The sequence below is a fragment of the Melospiza melodia genome, chromosome 4 (genome assembly GCF_035770615.1).
Source record: "Melospiza melodia melodia isolate bMelMel2 chromosome 4, bMelMel2.pri, whole genome shotgun sequence".
Classification (NCBI taxonomy): Eukaryota; Metazoa; Chordata; class Aves; order Passeriformes; family Passerellidae; genus Melospiza; species Melospiza melodia.
This window is the reverse complement of record NC_086197.1, coordinates 14733747-14748807: the sequence shown is the minus strand read 5'-3', so window position 1 is coordinate 14748807 and position 15061 is coordinate 14733747. Positions and strand designations below refer to the sequence as shown.

Here is a 15061-nt window from a genome sequence, read left to right as displayed (position 1 = left end):
TCAGGAAGAAATTCTTCCCTGTGAGGGTGCTGAGGCCCTGGCACAGGGTGCCCTGAGAAGCTGTGGCTGCCCCATCCCTGGCAGTGCCCAAGGCCAGGCTGGACAGGGCTTGGAGCAACCTGGGATAGTGGAAGGTGTCCCTGCCCATGGCAGGGGTTGGAAATGAATGAGCTTTGACATCACTTCCAACCCATGATCTTATGTTTCTAAGAAATATTTTCATCATGAGTTCAAAGAAAACCTGTCTTACAGAAATGTTTCATGAAAATGCTGAGGTGAACTTTTGGCATTAAGGAAAAAATATCCCCACAAGAAAGCAAAACTGCACGGGGATGCTTCTTCTTTGGAAGCAATAAATTACTTTGTAAATTCATTAACTTATTCAAAACCTTTCCTAGGAATCATTAAATGGTACAATTTGATCATGATCATGGCAAGACAATTACAAATAACAACTCTTTTTCCCAAAAAGAAAAGTCTAGCACTTCCTAATGAACCAGTGGCTCTTTGAGCCAGGTTCAGTAGTCTCAGCCTTTACCTTCCTCTCAGCCTCTGAACAGACACAGTGCTTTGCAATTCAGGGCTTCCCTCTCAAGAGAAGAGCTGATACCAGTTCCAGAATTTCATACAACCAGTCACTCCAACTATATGCTTGATTTTTCTACTGTGATTTAGGAACACAATCTTTTTACTCAGAAGCAAATAGAGGATACAGAAACACCTCCTGTTAAGAGTTTGGGAATGCCAGAACAAACTGCGGCCTTTCTTCTACAGTTCATGTCTGATAAACTAAAGAAATGGAGGGTTTAAAGGCAAAAAAAAGGGTCACATGTTTCAAATGGATTCCCACTTAAATTATTATTGAGCTTCAAGAACTCAGACTGAACCTGAAATTCTCCTGCTTCTCCATGTTAATAAGCAGCATTAGCAAATGCAATGAATATTTTTACCTGCAAATCACAGTAATGTGCTTTAACAGAACTTAAAAAGAGGTGTCTGCACAATGGAGAAGCTTTCCAAGAGTAAAAGGCACCAAGTTCTGCCTCAAGGGAACTTTGTCACAGAACAGGTATGTGAAAATAGAAGGTTTGACACAATCTTAGTAACAGTAAGAGCATCACTGCAACACAATTTAATGTAACAACATGTCAAACAAAAATCTAGGTCTTTGAATGCACGTTCATATGGATGTGTGGTAACTTGCACTAATAAATGTCATTAATGTTATGAAAAGAGTGCTCAAGACCTTTCACATTAAAAAGGAATATATGCTTCACAGGAAAATAAAAAGTAGAAAAAAACAACTAAACAAAACCAAACCCAGGGTAATACCAGGTTTTGGCACAATGCAGTACCTAGGAAAATCTGGTGCTGAGTGAATCACTTATTCTAAAAACCAACACTCCTTCACAAGAAGAAGAATCTTTGAAGTAAAAAAAGAAAAAAAAAAAAAAACAAGGAAAAAAACCTTTAAAAATTCTGTAGATCATCTTGTCATGCACTTAAAAATGAGGCTTTTTTCTCTTATTAAAAGTAAAAAACAAAACCAAAAGAACCCAAAGAACCAAAAACCTCCACAAAATCAGCATCACATGGTAACATAGGATTATACTAAAGAAATACATTATTTAAGATACGATTGTACTAAATAAAAATACACAGCATTCTTTTATCATTCCTCTCTGTCTCCCAATGAACTGGAAGACTCACTTTTCCAATTAATAAAACAACTCTCCTCAGCTTCCTCCAAACCCTGAAAGCACAGCACCTCTCACAGGGAAAGGTACTCATTTCAGGCAAGAAACAAGACACTAATCTATTTCTCTGACATTATGACATTATGTCTCAGATTTTCAAGTCTTTCTGATTTTATAGGAGTCAGTTGCTGGTCTTGAAAAAGAAAACTTTAAATAACACTGATAATATCCATTTTGCCCCAATCACCAATTAGAAATTCAGATTTTATGGAAGTTTAATGCAAAAATTAAATGCAACACAACTGATCATTAAAAAAACCCCTTTTAATCCTTTGTTTGCAAGCTCTAGCTATACTGTTAGAAGCAGATCAAGGCCAGATATTACCCTCCCTCCCACACAGAAAGAAGAATGTATCATCACTGCACCTTTTGCTCCCTTTATTAATACTTAAAAAGAAGACTTGATGACTTTCTGTTCACATATTAAGCAGATTAACTTGATTTTCCCTGCTCTCCAAAGAGATGGTCCAGCTCATGAAGAAGCAACTCGCGATGTGACTTAAAATTCCTTTTCATATGCCTCTTATGAAGCAAACTGGAGAGGTTTCACATTGTCCAACTCCCAACTCATAAACAAGTAAAATCAAAATGCTAATGTACTTTCCAACAGAAAACACTGCTGCCAGAATGTCTGTGCACATTATCTTTTCTTTTTTCATCTTCATTTCTGGTCTGCTCCTAAGCGTGCAACGCAACACTTTCCATCACATGACCTTTGACCAAATGGATATTATCATAATTGTATGTTCTCTGTTGCAATCAAAAAATAGAAAATATTTATTCCTCACAGAAAGGGCTGATTGCCATCAATGCCTTTGTAATATGCTGAGGGAGCTGCAAACAGAGATTCCAGATTAGACCAGAGCAAAAACAGGATTTGAGTTCAACACCTACATGCTTTTCTTTTAATCAGATCACAACACTTTAAAGTAATTTATCACTTCAGGTTGATTCTTTATGCCTACTATGCATTTCTAGAATACAGCTCTTCTCTAAGGCCCAAAGCTTTTGACAAAGATTTGTCAGAACTACCAGGCCCCTCTCAGAAAGAGGGAGATGTTTCCTAAAGGGTTCCAGACTCAGCAAGTTACTGAGATGTTTCCTGAGAGATTCCATACTCAGCAAGGACATTCAAGGACCAATTAAGTGAGGAGGGCACATACCAAGAATATCACACATCAGTTAACAATTAAGCAAAAATTATTTCTCATTCAAGAGGAGTTAAACTCCCCTCCCAGCCCCAAACAAACAGACAAAACCAAAATGCTTCACATCTTCCCAGTTTAAAAGAAACCAATTGTTCCTCCTCCCAGCTAATTTATTTTAAACCACAATTTTGTAAGTCCTCTAAGACTTTTGCTGAACTGGAAGCAAATGCATGCCTAACAGACATTCATCCTAAAGTATAAAACTTCCAGGCATGCAGAATACAGGTAAGTACAAGAACAAACGAGTAACAAGCTGTAGTGGACAGTTATTTATACAAGCACACAGTGAAATGAGAAATAATATACTTGAGACTCTATGGAATTATTTAAGGTAACAAGGGCCTTATGTATTCATGGCTTTTGACACCAGAACTGTTTAAAGAGGACTACTGAAATTTATTCAAATTACTATGGCTTCTGGCAATGCTGCGAAAACCAACAGAACCTTTGGATTCCAAAGTGCAAACTACACACTACACGTAGAGTGATATCTTTTAACTGTGTTAATTACTGGGCAATTACACAGTCTTCAGTCAGCAAAATTCCCGATGAAAACAAGTTCTGCTTGACTAAAGTCAGCAAGAAAAAACTTGAATTTCACAACAATAACCATTAGTGCCCTACACTTGCACTCAATAGTAATTAAAAAAAAAAAACCAACTCATTTAGCAATTTAAAGTTTCAGGTGATAACTATAATCTTCTGTAGAGGCTTTGACAAAGAGATGTACATGAATGGCCAATCTCAAGCTAATCCAGCCATCTTCTAAAATATATGATTGTAAAAAAAAAAATCAACTGAAAAGCTCACAACTATCCTCCTTCACTCGTAATTAATAGGTTATTCCTGCCATCAAATGACTAGTTGCACACTGCACATCTTACACAGAAAATTATTACTGTAAAGCATTTCACTAAATAGGAACAAAGAGAAAACCCTTTTAAATGCCAAAATAATTTTAAGAAATTCAAACTCAGTGCATTTCTTGAGAGCAGCTGCTCAGCAGGGAGCCTGGCTGGCTGGCACCAGAATTCTGACCAGGAGCCTGCCTGTTCTAGTCTGCCTAAGACTGGCACTAAACTCAGCTCTGAGACTGCTGGTCTCCTTTCAGCTTTCCCTCACTTTTTATTTGGTGTGTGGGTTTATAATTCAAACCTTCTGGAGGAACCTGGACTGGATTAATAAGCAAAAACTAATCATTAGCCCCTGCTGTACCAAAGACAATGTCAGTGTTCCATCCTTTGTTAGCTTTACCAACTTCACATGTTCTGCAGTCATGTGGAGTTAAAACAGGTTAAATACAAATAATTTTAAATGCAATAATTTTTCCATAGGATTCAATGCTGACATAAAATTTAACATAAAAAAATCTTTTTTAAAAAACCCCCATTAAAACCCTCATTTATTAACTAGAGACTCTAATCAGATTATGGTGTATTTTACACCATGAGGAAATTGGAAAGACAACCATTTAAAATCAAAATGTATTCTGTTTTTGCAACAACTTTGTTAACTTTTTTTTCCTTTTTTTTAATTAAAAAGTATTCAAGAATGTTAGAACGAGAATTATTTCATTTCTGAGTGTGTTTTACATATATTACATCTAGATCACAACTTGTAAAAAGTGATTTACATTTTTGTAACTATTTTTGAGTACTCTTGCAACTCAGTATCCATCTGCTTTACCAAAAATATGTCTTTAATACAATTCACATCACAATAACTCAATAAACTAACCTCTTCCATCTTTCCTTAACACACCCTGTAATACATTAAGACAATTTAGCAAGCCAGTATCTTGCAAAAACATTTTGAAATCTTTTACTGATAAGTTCATTTTTAACAGTATTACCTTGGTCCTCTATAAATGAATTACAAAGGTGGTAACTTCTAAAGGTATGCTCTGAAAATGCTAGGGATTTACACTACATTATTTCAACTTGCTATAATAAAAAATGAAAAATAAACAAATACAAAAAAACCCCCAAAGAAACTAACTTGGCTCAACTGTGAAAATATCACTGAGGCAATACAGGTGTGTGTACCTAGATGTAGATATAGATGATATAGATATAGATATATAAAGACAATGAACACACTGATTTTCAGATAGTTAAACAAAAGGATCTATGTATAGCAAAGTCTTCAGGGCACACAGTCAATTTAAATGAAAAAGTTTCCAAACATAATTATAATTTGACTCAGTTTTTGAAATTTTCAAGCATATTAGTTCTTGTCTCTTCTCCACTTAAAGATTCTTAAATCAATATTGTTCTTTCAACCCCAACAAGAGGGCAAGTCAGGAGTTTTTATAAACATTAAAGGCAGTTCATAAGTGCATTTGTAAGGATAATTTAACCAAATCCCAGGTACATTCAATATTGATGGAAGTTAAATAGCTGTATCACACACTTTCTGAGCACTCTTTAATTAAAAAAAGTATTTATGAAAGTCCTAAAGCAGAACCTATTTTTTAGCTCCCAATAATAAATTTCATCTGGTCTCGGAGCATCAGTATCTCATTTTATCATTCATCACACTGTGATTAACCCTAAATTTCTGTAAGCATATTTTTTAAGTGGATTAAACAAAAGTGGTTTTGAAGTTCTCAGTTTCTGAGACCCCTTCCAGAGTCAGTTTACAATGCTACTATCCATCAGTGCTAAACAACTGAGAATCCTTCCAGAGCAAGTTTAGAATGCTACTGTCCATTAGTACTAAACAAATGTGCAGGAACTTTTCCAGAGGAAAAGAAAAAAAAAGAAAAAAAGGGGAAAGGGGGCAGAAATTTTGGGTAAAAATCAGAGGAAAGGTGACCAAGGCAGATATTTCAGTGGGAGTGTGTTACAGCCCACCCAACCAGTATGGAGATAGATGAAATATTCTCTAAAGGACTTGAAGTCTCACAATTGCTGGCCCTTTTAGTTGGTGTCTGCCAGAAATCCAACCCAGCAGAGGGGAAACAGGACTGCAAGAAGGGCACGAGGTTCCGCAGGGAGGAATTCAGGGGGGCCCAAGCCTAACTAAAACTTAACCTGGCTACCACCATAAAAGACAATATAAAAATGATTTTATAAATACAACAACAAGAAAAGGAGAGCTAAATCTCCATCCTCACTGGATGCAGTGGAAAATGATAGTGAGGAAGAATGAGGAAAAGGCTGAGGTACTTAGTGCTGTCTTGGCCTCAGTCTTTGTAGCAAGACCAGGTGTCCCCAGGGTAGCCAGCCCTGAGAGGGAGCAGAATGAACCCCACATTCCAGAAGATGATGCTGCTGCGCCTCTCACACACACACAGATCCACAGGGCTGGCTGGGATCCACCTGAGGGTGCTGGGCAAGCTGCTGAGAGAGCCACAGAGCCATTTCCAACCATGCACCAGCAGTCCTGGCTATTTAGAAGTTGTTGGCTGGACATTAGAAAGTATTCCTCCCACCTACCAACAGAGAGGGAAGGAGGATCTGACCTGATCTCCTGTGACAAGGTGACCCACATTTTGGATGAGGGAAAGGCTTTGGATTTTTTTACGTGGACTTCAGTAGAACTTATCTTTTTCCAATGTCTTCACCTGGAGAAACTGGCTGCTCCTGGCTTGACCTTGTGCACTCTTTGCTGGGTAAAATAAATGGCTGGGTAAAATAAATGGCTGGGTAAAATAAATGGCTGGGTGAACAGGCCCAGAGAGTTGTGAACAGAGTGGCTGAGGAAGCTGGGAATGTTTGGTCTGGAGAAAAGGATGCTTGGGGGCAATGTTCTAGCTCTCCACAACTCAGGAGAATTCAGCCAGATAGGGGTCAGGCTCTGCTCCCAGGGAACAAGGGACAGCAAAAGGGGAAAGAGCGTCAAGCTTCACCAGGACATGTTTAGATGGAATATTGGGGGAAAAAAAATATTCCACAAAAGGGTGGTCAAGCACTGGAAAAGGCTGCCCAGGGCAGTGGTGGAGCCACCAACCCTGGAGGCATTTAAAAGATGTGGATGTGGCACCTGGGGACAGGGGTTAGGGGTGAAGTTGGCAGTGTGAGGTTAATGGTTGGACCCGACTATCTTGAAGGTCTTTTCCAACCTTAACAATTCCATGATTTCAAACTAAATACAACTTTTCTTCAGTCTGTAGTGGATCAGGCCAAGATACTGATTTTTCACTGTGGCAGTTTGTGAACTAAAAGCAAGCCGACTGTGGTATGTGCATCGTGTGGAAACCTCTTCAGAAACTCACACTATTTCAGAAGCTGCACCCCATGGAAAGTCCTTTTAAAAACTTAACTGGCAAATGCATGCTAAAATATTTTGGTTTCCATCTAAATCTACACTAAATTCCAATCCTCAGAGACAGGATTTCCACTTTATTTCTCTCTATACACACACACTAAGCTCAAGAACTGTAACACAGTAATGTGTTGTTAAAATTTTGAAAAAAGTAATCCTAGCACAAAGAACTTGACTGTAGGTCTCTCTTCCTCAGAAACTTTTTAAAAATCCGAAACATCACTGTGTTCTGCAATAAACAGAAGATACTTATATGAAAACATAGGTATTTATTAGAAATGGACACTAAAACAAATTCAAAGTAAAGCAATTCCATCTTTCTGTAAACCCACCTCAAGATAAAAAAATTCTAGCAGTGGGTTCTGGCTAAGTATTTAGGAATAAAGAACTACAAGACCAAGTTTTTGCAACAATACACAGAATATTGGATAGCTCTTACCTGCATTCACTTTATTCAGAAACCTTAAGGAGACACAGAATAAACACTAAGGAAACACAGAATGAATTCATAACATTTAGTACCTCTGTTTACGATCTAACGGAAGTTTAGATAACAAAATAATTTCTAAACCTTTGGAAGTTTTGTATTGCTAATATTTAAATTTGATGTGGAATCATTTCACTTGAATATAAACACCTGGGAAGGAGACAACAAAATTACTTATGAGCTTCTAACTTTAAGGCTTCTAACGTTGTTACAAAGAATCCTTTCATAATATTGTATATTGAGATCAGATTGCTTATGAATTGATGTAATGGATTGTTAGTTTCTGCTTCCCAGACGAAGGGGGTTTGTTCAGCTGGGTTTTTAAATGTTAAACTACTTCCAGCACTAGGTTAGCTCCTGTTTTGCTGCAGGAGCTTATATTTTCTTTTTGAGAGCATGGTTATTAACTGATGAAGCATCTCTAAACCTGTTCACCTTCTACCAGATTTCTTCTGGCTCCAATTGATGTGCCCAAAAGCACATGTGTACCAGCAAGGATGTCTACAGCAGTGATTTTCTTGAAATGTCCACAGCTTAGGGCAAGCATCTGTCATCCCTTTCAGCTCGTATTTATTCAATATCCTCTCCCACAGCTGTATCCCCTCCCCAGAGTGCTCACAGAACAGAATAGCTCCAGCTACAACAGACCTACAACAACCATCTGGTCCATCAGCCTGAGCCCTCACCAGAAGTCAGAGCACATTAGGAAGGGCATTGTCCAAGTGCCTCTGGGACATGGACATGCCTGGGGCACCGACCTGGAGCCTCTGCCCTGCCTGGCCACCCTCATGGAGGCATCCCTCAGCCTCCCTCTCTCCAAACTGGACAGACCCAGAGTTTGTCTGGCTGCTCCTCACAGGACATGCCTTCTATCATATCCGTACTGAAATATGGAATTTCCACTCCATTTTCATACACACTCGCCGTCACTTGAAAGAGATGATTGTTATTTGTGAATTTTTCATCTTCTACTCAGATCAAAAGATGCAGTGGATTGCCATTTGTGAATTTTTCATCTTCTACTCAGATGAAGAGATGCAGTGCTTTGATGTGGCTATGCTGAGACCTCGCATGAATGCCATGGTTATAACCAGAGTGCAATTCTCCAGCATGTACAGAAACAAAACCCAATCGGCCAGCATGCTCAAACACTGACAGCAATGTCCCTGAGAACTTCTTTTCTGTAAATAACACAGCACATTAAGTCCCTTTTTTAAGTTCTTTGTTGAAGGAAAAGCAACAGCTCTAGTAACAGACCCTAGGCTACAGCTTGAGGTTATTAGTTTGCACACTGGAATAATTTGAGTTTGGATGTTTTGCCCTTCAAAATGTGCTTGTACACCCTTAATACTTCATTTCCAAAGATACCAAGTTTTAAATGCTGTCAGCCCTTATGCCAGATTCCAACTATACTCCTGCAAGCTATCTACCCTCCAGCAGAGATTGCTTTGATTGATCTGCTACAGCCAGAGGAAAGATGAAGATAAGCAAAAGTCTCCATTTGGAACCACCTCTGCTACCAGAGAGGTAAAAATTTAAATTACATTTCATTTAATTAAAATTAAATATTTTAATTACTTTTCCTCAAAGGAAACAAACAGCTCCAACCATTACTGTTGCACAGGCACCTAAAACCAATTTATGTACACGCACAAAAATTTGCCATCTTTTCCAGGACTGCACTAAAATGAGAGGAATATTCCTGGAGTCTATGGAAGAATGGGTCTAGATGGGTCTTTGGAAGAATGGGTCTGAACCTGACCTATGTTTCACTGCAAGTGAAGACTTGCCTGACTATTTCATATTTGAGTATTATGATGCCATATGTTATCAGATAAAGAGGTTCAAACTTGGTCCTTTCATCAAGGAAAATGCTGAATACATGAAAACTCTACATTCTAAAACTTACCACAGTTGTTCATGGAAGCCCTAAAAATCAAGATTTAGCCCTATATCATTTTCACTGAGTGGAAGGTTTTTAAAGACCTCAGAGTTCAACAAACTGCCTGAGATTTTATGTCTTTTTATTCCTTGTACTAAATTAGCACTATAATTTAGACATGCTTGATTTTCTTAAAACTAAAACTTAAGAATTTTTGCAAATATAACACAAGACATAGTTTTAAGCTAAATCCAAATTTTTCTCTGAAAGACATTCAAATGAATTAATTTTTATCATTCCAATGACAAATACAAAAACCTGCTTTTCTCTTATTGGCATTATATAGGCATGAGAACTATTTCTCTTTCTGAGGATCTAAAATAACTTTATATATGCCCATTCCTCTAGTTGTGATTCAAAGGATGGGAACATTTACTAGGCAGTGTCTGTAACAAGGTGATCACAGGAAATTTCAGCCTCATGAGTGCCAACAAACTTAAGGCAGACACAGATGTCACATAAATCTGATGGGAAACTGCAGAAAAACTCAATAAAAATTTCATCCCTGAAAACCACTTGAGGAACATCCGTTGCCACTTGTATGTGTAAGTAAAAAAACTTAATTCACTTTTTCTTAATTCAGAGTCTTCTGTGATTACTTAGAAAGAAATTTATGGGTACATAATTTTGTTTCTCCACCCACTCCCTAGAATGGAATTTACAATTTTAATGGTTTAATTGAAAGAGTGGACAGAACCCCCAGAATTCATTTCAGTCACACCTAAAATAAATCTGCCAACTGAACAATGAAAAGGAAAAAAAGCCTGCTATGTCAGACAAGCAAAATTCTTCACACTGGTCAATCCCAACTCTTCAGGATAAAGTAATATAAATCCTACTGCATACCAAGAAAGTTTAGATAATATAATTCTACATTAAGAAAATTACAAAGCACTTGATTTTTATGTGTAAAAATAATACTACTTCTGAAGACTCAGGTCTAGAGAGCAGATACCTTTGCTTAAAGGATGCAAAGTAATGAGAGAAGATTAGGTTTGCAAGAGGCCTTATCAGAAAAGATAAATCCAACCTTCCAATTTAAGGTATTTATTTTTACTAACACTAGCAGGGGTTATTTCCACATAATTCTCAAGTCTTTAGAAGTATGAGGTAGAAAAAAGAAAAACAAGTCCTGCACTTTGAATTTCTGATGTATTCTTGCATTGATAAATATCAAAGTAACGAAGTAATGAAGCATAACAGACGTTAAAATACAGTGCCTGAAAGTCACCTTGAAACACTTTTCAGATGATCTACCATTTACACTGCGCTTAAAAGTAGATTTAGTCCACATGACTTAAAATTTAGAGTCTGTAGCCTGAGACTTGGAGTGTACTGAGGGGAAAGCCCTACACAAAAAGCAAGCAAGCAAGCAAGGAAACAAACAAACAAACAAACAAAACCCAGCTGTAAAAGTTCTGAGTATCAAAACTGGTTTAACAAGATTTTTTTCTGTGTCATTATTATAACTAAATTCATTTTCCTTGAGCAGAAAGAACTTCCCTGTAAGGGCACTTGAGCATGAAGCACTGGACAGATAAGGACAGCAGCAGATTCTACCACACATGAGGACATGGGGCCCTGCACACACAAACCACACTTCAAGTACCTGAACATGGGCAGGAAGGCACTGTGAACTGTACATTTAAGAACTCACAGAAGGTGTGTTTCCATCATACCACAGACCTTTTCCCATTTGGTGTTGCAAGCTTTCCTGGAAGCTGGGTTTCCAGCCAAGCCCTCAGAGAGACACCACGCTTAGGTATCTGTCTCAGCAGCTTCGTAAAGATTTGGGGAGTTATTGCCCTTAAGATTGCAATCCAACTGTTCCTCTAGAGCAGAAATATGCTTCATAGCATAACTGCATCTTGGCATCTCTCAATCTGTGTGGTTGCCATTAGCCTGACACCAGAGAAACAGCTAACAGTACCCAGACAGCAGATACTCCTCACCAAGCTCTGGCAGTAGCTGCGTCACTTGGAAAGAAATGCGAAGGAGCTGCCCCAACAGCCCATGGCTGTTTTCAAAGATGTGCAGAAAACAGTCAAGGAGCTCCTAATCAACTGCAAAAGGACTAAAACTGCACTGGGAGTTCTAGTGAGGCATGGTCTGATCACTGTACCTCCAAATCCTCATGGAGGTTTCTGTGTGAATACACCAGAAGCAAATGTGTCATCTGGTATGCTCAGTTTTCAACCACTCCAGGTAGAATCAAACTAGTAGGAAGTTTTAATTATAACAATGGTCAGAGAGAGATCTGGATGAAAACAAAACCAAAGGCAACAGACCCTATTTTAATGCCAATTGTCTCAATCTGGTGTGCACATGACCCACTCACCCCCTCAGCTGAGCTAAAACACCATCTCAGCTTCAGTGTCCCAGACTAACAGCAAAAACTGTTACTGGTGGATCAATTCACAGACACACTGAGGCACACAGCACAGAAACTTATCTCCTGTATTTAATTGTCTTCAAAATACACTTAAGAATCTCTTTAAGAAGCTGTTTAAAAAGGCTCTGGGATTATCTACCCTTCATTGAGCTTCCAAGCATCACCTGTTTGAACACTACTGTGATTTTCTTCTTTCAGATCCTACCAGCCACGATGGTTACTACTGCACTCAACAGACACTGTCTGCCCTGCAGTCTGTGTTTGAGGATGGTCAGCAGTCTGCTTCCAGAACTAGGGAGTGAGAAACTGATAGCCCCTGAAGGACAAACAAGGAAGTAATTACAACACTTGCATCAATATTTACTCTAGACAGTCAAGCCATGAATGTGGAGGCACTCAGATCATGGTCATTTATTCAAAAAATACACATGGAAGAATAAAATCTAAAGAACAGAAAGGCAAACAGCCAGGGAGTGCTGAGAACAAAAACTATCAAGTAGGTCTACTGGAACAGGTGTTCAAGAACTGTGACAAACACTACTCGTAATTCCACCAAAATGCTGCAGTAAGGTGGCAAAAGATGCATTCACAGTGTGCAATTGACTGGCAAAAAGAATTGCCAGGAGAGAAAAGAAAAACTGTTTATGAAATAAACTAGAGTCTACTGACAAGAACCAAAGCTGCAGGCAGGGCTCAGCATGACAATGTCCCAGAGCAGAAGGGTGGGCTCGGGCGCTGAGGAATCAAGAGGACAGAGTCAACCCTGTTACACAGATCAGAAGCCTCAAAACTCCTAAAATATTTAAAGACCGGAATTACAGAAAGTGGTTTAGATGCCTGAAGATTCTGAGAGATTTTCAGGAATACTTCAACACCTAACTCCATTTACAGTAACAGATACTAGGCGACCACGCACCTCTGAAAAATCATGCAGGATATTTCACAACTGAAAGATTCTGGACAATGCTTGAAAATTTGGCCATGTACAGTTTGGCTTTGGAAACAGATGAACAAAGAACTCATAGCCAGGATTTCCAAACCTCTGGGCTAGAGAACTACTCCAAGGGTTCTCCCCTGGACAGGGACACCAATTTTCTGGTGCAAGAGAGGGAAAACGCAGGGAAGGAAGGCAGGCCCCTGCTGCTCCTCTGAACTAATTCTAAAATCCCTTTGGTAGCGATCCTTATGCCCTGTGAAAAATGCATGTATTTTATAATTGGCTTTTCGCAAATATTAAAATTAATATTATATGTGTTGTGTTAAAAAAGTAATGCTGTATTAATTCTCTTAAGTAGTGTGTTAAATATAGTTTCAGGTTATAAAAAATGTTAAAATAGAAACTATGCTATGTAGGATACTTTCTTAAATGAAAGGACTCGCAGCGAGATATCAGGCAGAGGACACCGAAATCTTTTAGAGAAAAAGAATGCATTGCCCTCTTATCAGAAGAAACAAACTTCTTCCCGCCTTGAAGGCACTGTCAGGATTCTGATGAAGTTGTTGATGACCAGACAGAATCCTGTGTTTGAATGGAATTTATGCATCATGTATGAGATGTATGAATATGCAACAGGCTGTTGTTTTTAAGGATTAATCCTTTGTTAACGGGTGTCGTTTTTCGGGCTTGTGCTGCCCAGAAAAAGGTACCCGGACATCCGTAACTCTTTGTCTCCATGGTCTCATATTGTCCTAATTCAATCTGTCAAAATTATTATTACTCTAATTGTATTCCTATTTTTATAACCATTTTATTACTATTAAACTTTTACAATTTTAAAAACAAGTGATCGGCGTTTTTCACGTGCCCCATCATTAAGGGCATCACCAGCGCCACGCACGGTGTCAGTGCTGCGGCACAGGGAGGGCTCCACAGGGCAGGCAGGTGAGGGGGCAGATGAAGGAAAGAGAAGGCAGGAAAAGGCAGGAAAAGGCAGGAAAGGGCAGGAGAAGGCAGGTGGAGACAGGTGAGGGCAAGTGAAGGCAGATGGAAGCAGGTGGAGGCAGGAGGGAACAGATGAAGCTGCAGCAGCTGGAGGCAGGAGAATGGCGGCAGGTGGAGCCGGACCTCGAAGGGCCCATCCCTGCGGCCACGCTCCGGCCGGGCTCTGCCGCCCGCTCGGCCAGCGCAGCTCCTGGCTGTTACCCGGGACTGCCAGGGCTCGGACCCGGCTCGGGCCGGGGCTGGCAGGGCTCGGATCCAGCCGGGACCAGCCCCGCTCCTGCCCCGGCCCGTCCCCGCTCCCCGCCGTCGCGGCCTCACCCGGATGTGGATCCGGCCGCCCCCCCGCTCCCCGCGGCCGAGGTCACCTTGATGCCTCCGAGCGGAATTGTCTGTCCCCAGGCTGGGCTGTCTCACCTTGTGTAAACGCAACTGATGGCGTCAGATAACTTCTACAATACGGGTTGCTTAATGAAGGAAACAACCTTGTGTTTGTAGCATTGCGTAAGATTGCATCACGGGATAAATATGCATTAGGTAGGCGGAGAGCGTGGATTAGATAGGCGGGTCCACCATGTGTGTTTTGCTTTACAAAAGATTGCGAGTTGTTACCATCTGAGCGTGGTTTGTGGAAAGTCCCACTGTGCGCCCTTTGGAGAATAAACAGAATTCATTCTGTAAACTCTTTAGACTGCTGTGTTTGTGTTTAGGGAGCTCTTGAATTAGGGAACTGCCCCCGCAGCGCCGGGCGCTGCTGCTCTGCTCGTCCCGGCCGGGCGCGGGGCCGCCCCCGCCGCTCGCTGATCCTGCCGGGCAGGGCTGGAATCACGGCTGGAATCAACCCCGGCATCACCCCCGGCCCTCGATGGAACCTCTGTCCCTTGCCCTCTGGTTCCCGGACCGTGTTTGCTCACCCAGCCCCACTGTGGGTTCGGTGAGTGGCAGAGCACCAGCGGTGTCTCTTCAGTGTCACCCCAGAATCCCCTCAGGGATCCTGAGGGTTGGAAGGGTCCTCTGGAGACCATCCAGTCCAACCTCTGTGCCAGGAGAGGGTCAGGCAGAGCAGG

At 40.3% G+C, this 15061-nt stretch overlaps 1 protein-coding gene across 2 annotated transcripts in view; it reads right to left on the bottom strand.

The window, feature by feature from the left end:
* The window catches only part of CCDC91 (coiled-coil domain containing 91), a 112257-nt gene extending 97747 nt beyond the window's left edge, over window positions 1-14510 (bottom strand). The window contains exon 1 of one of the 2 annotated variants that reach the window (XM_063153979.1): window positions 14412-14510. The gene's annotated coding sequence lies outside the window, so the exon portion shown is untranslated. Of the gene's footprint in view, window positions 1-14362 lie in introns of both variants that reach the window. The other variant, XM_063153981.1, reaches the window with a different exon arrangement.
* Between the last annotated feature and the right edge of the window lie 551 nt (window positions 14511-15061).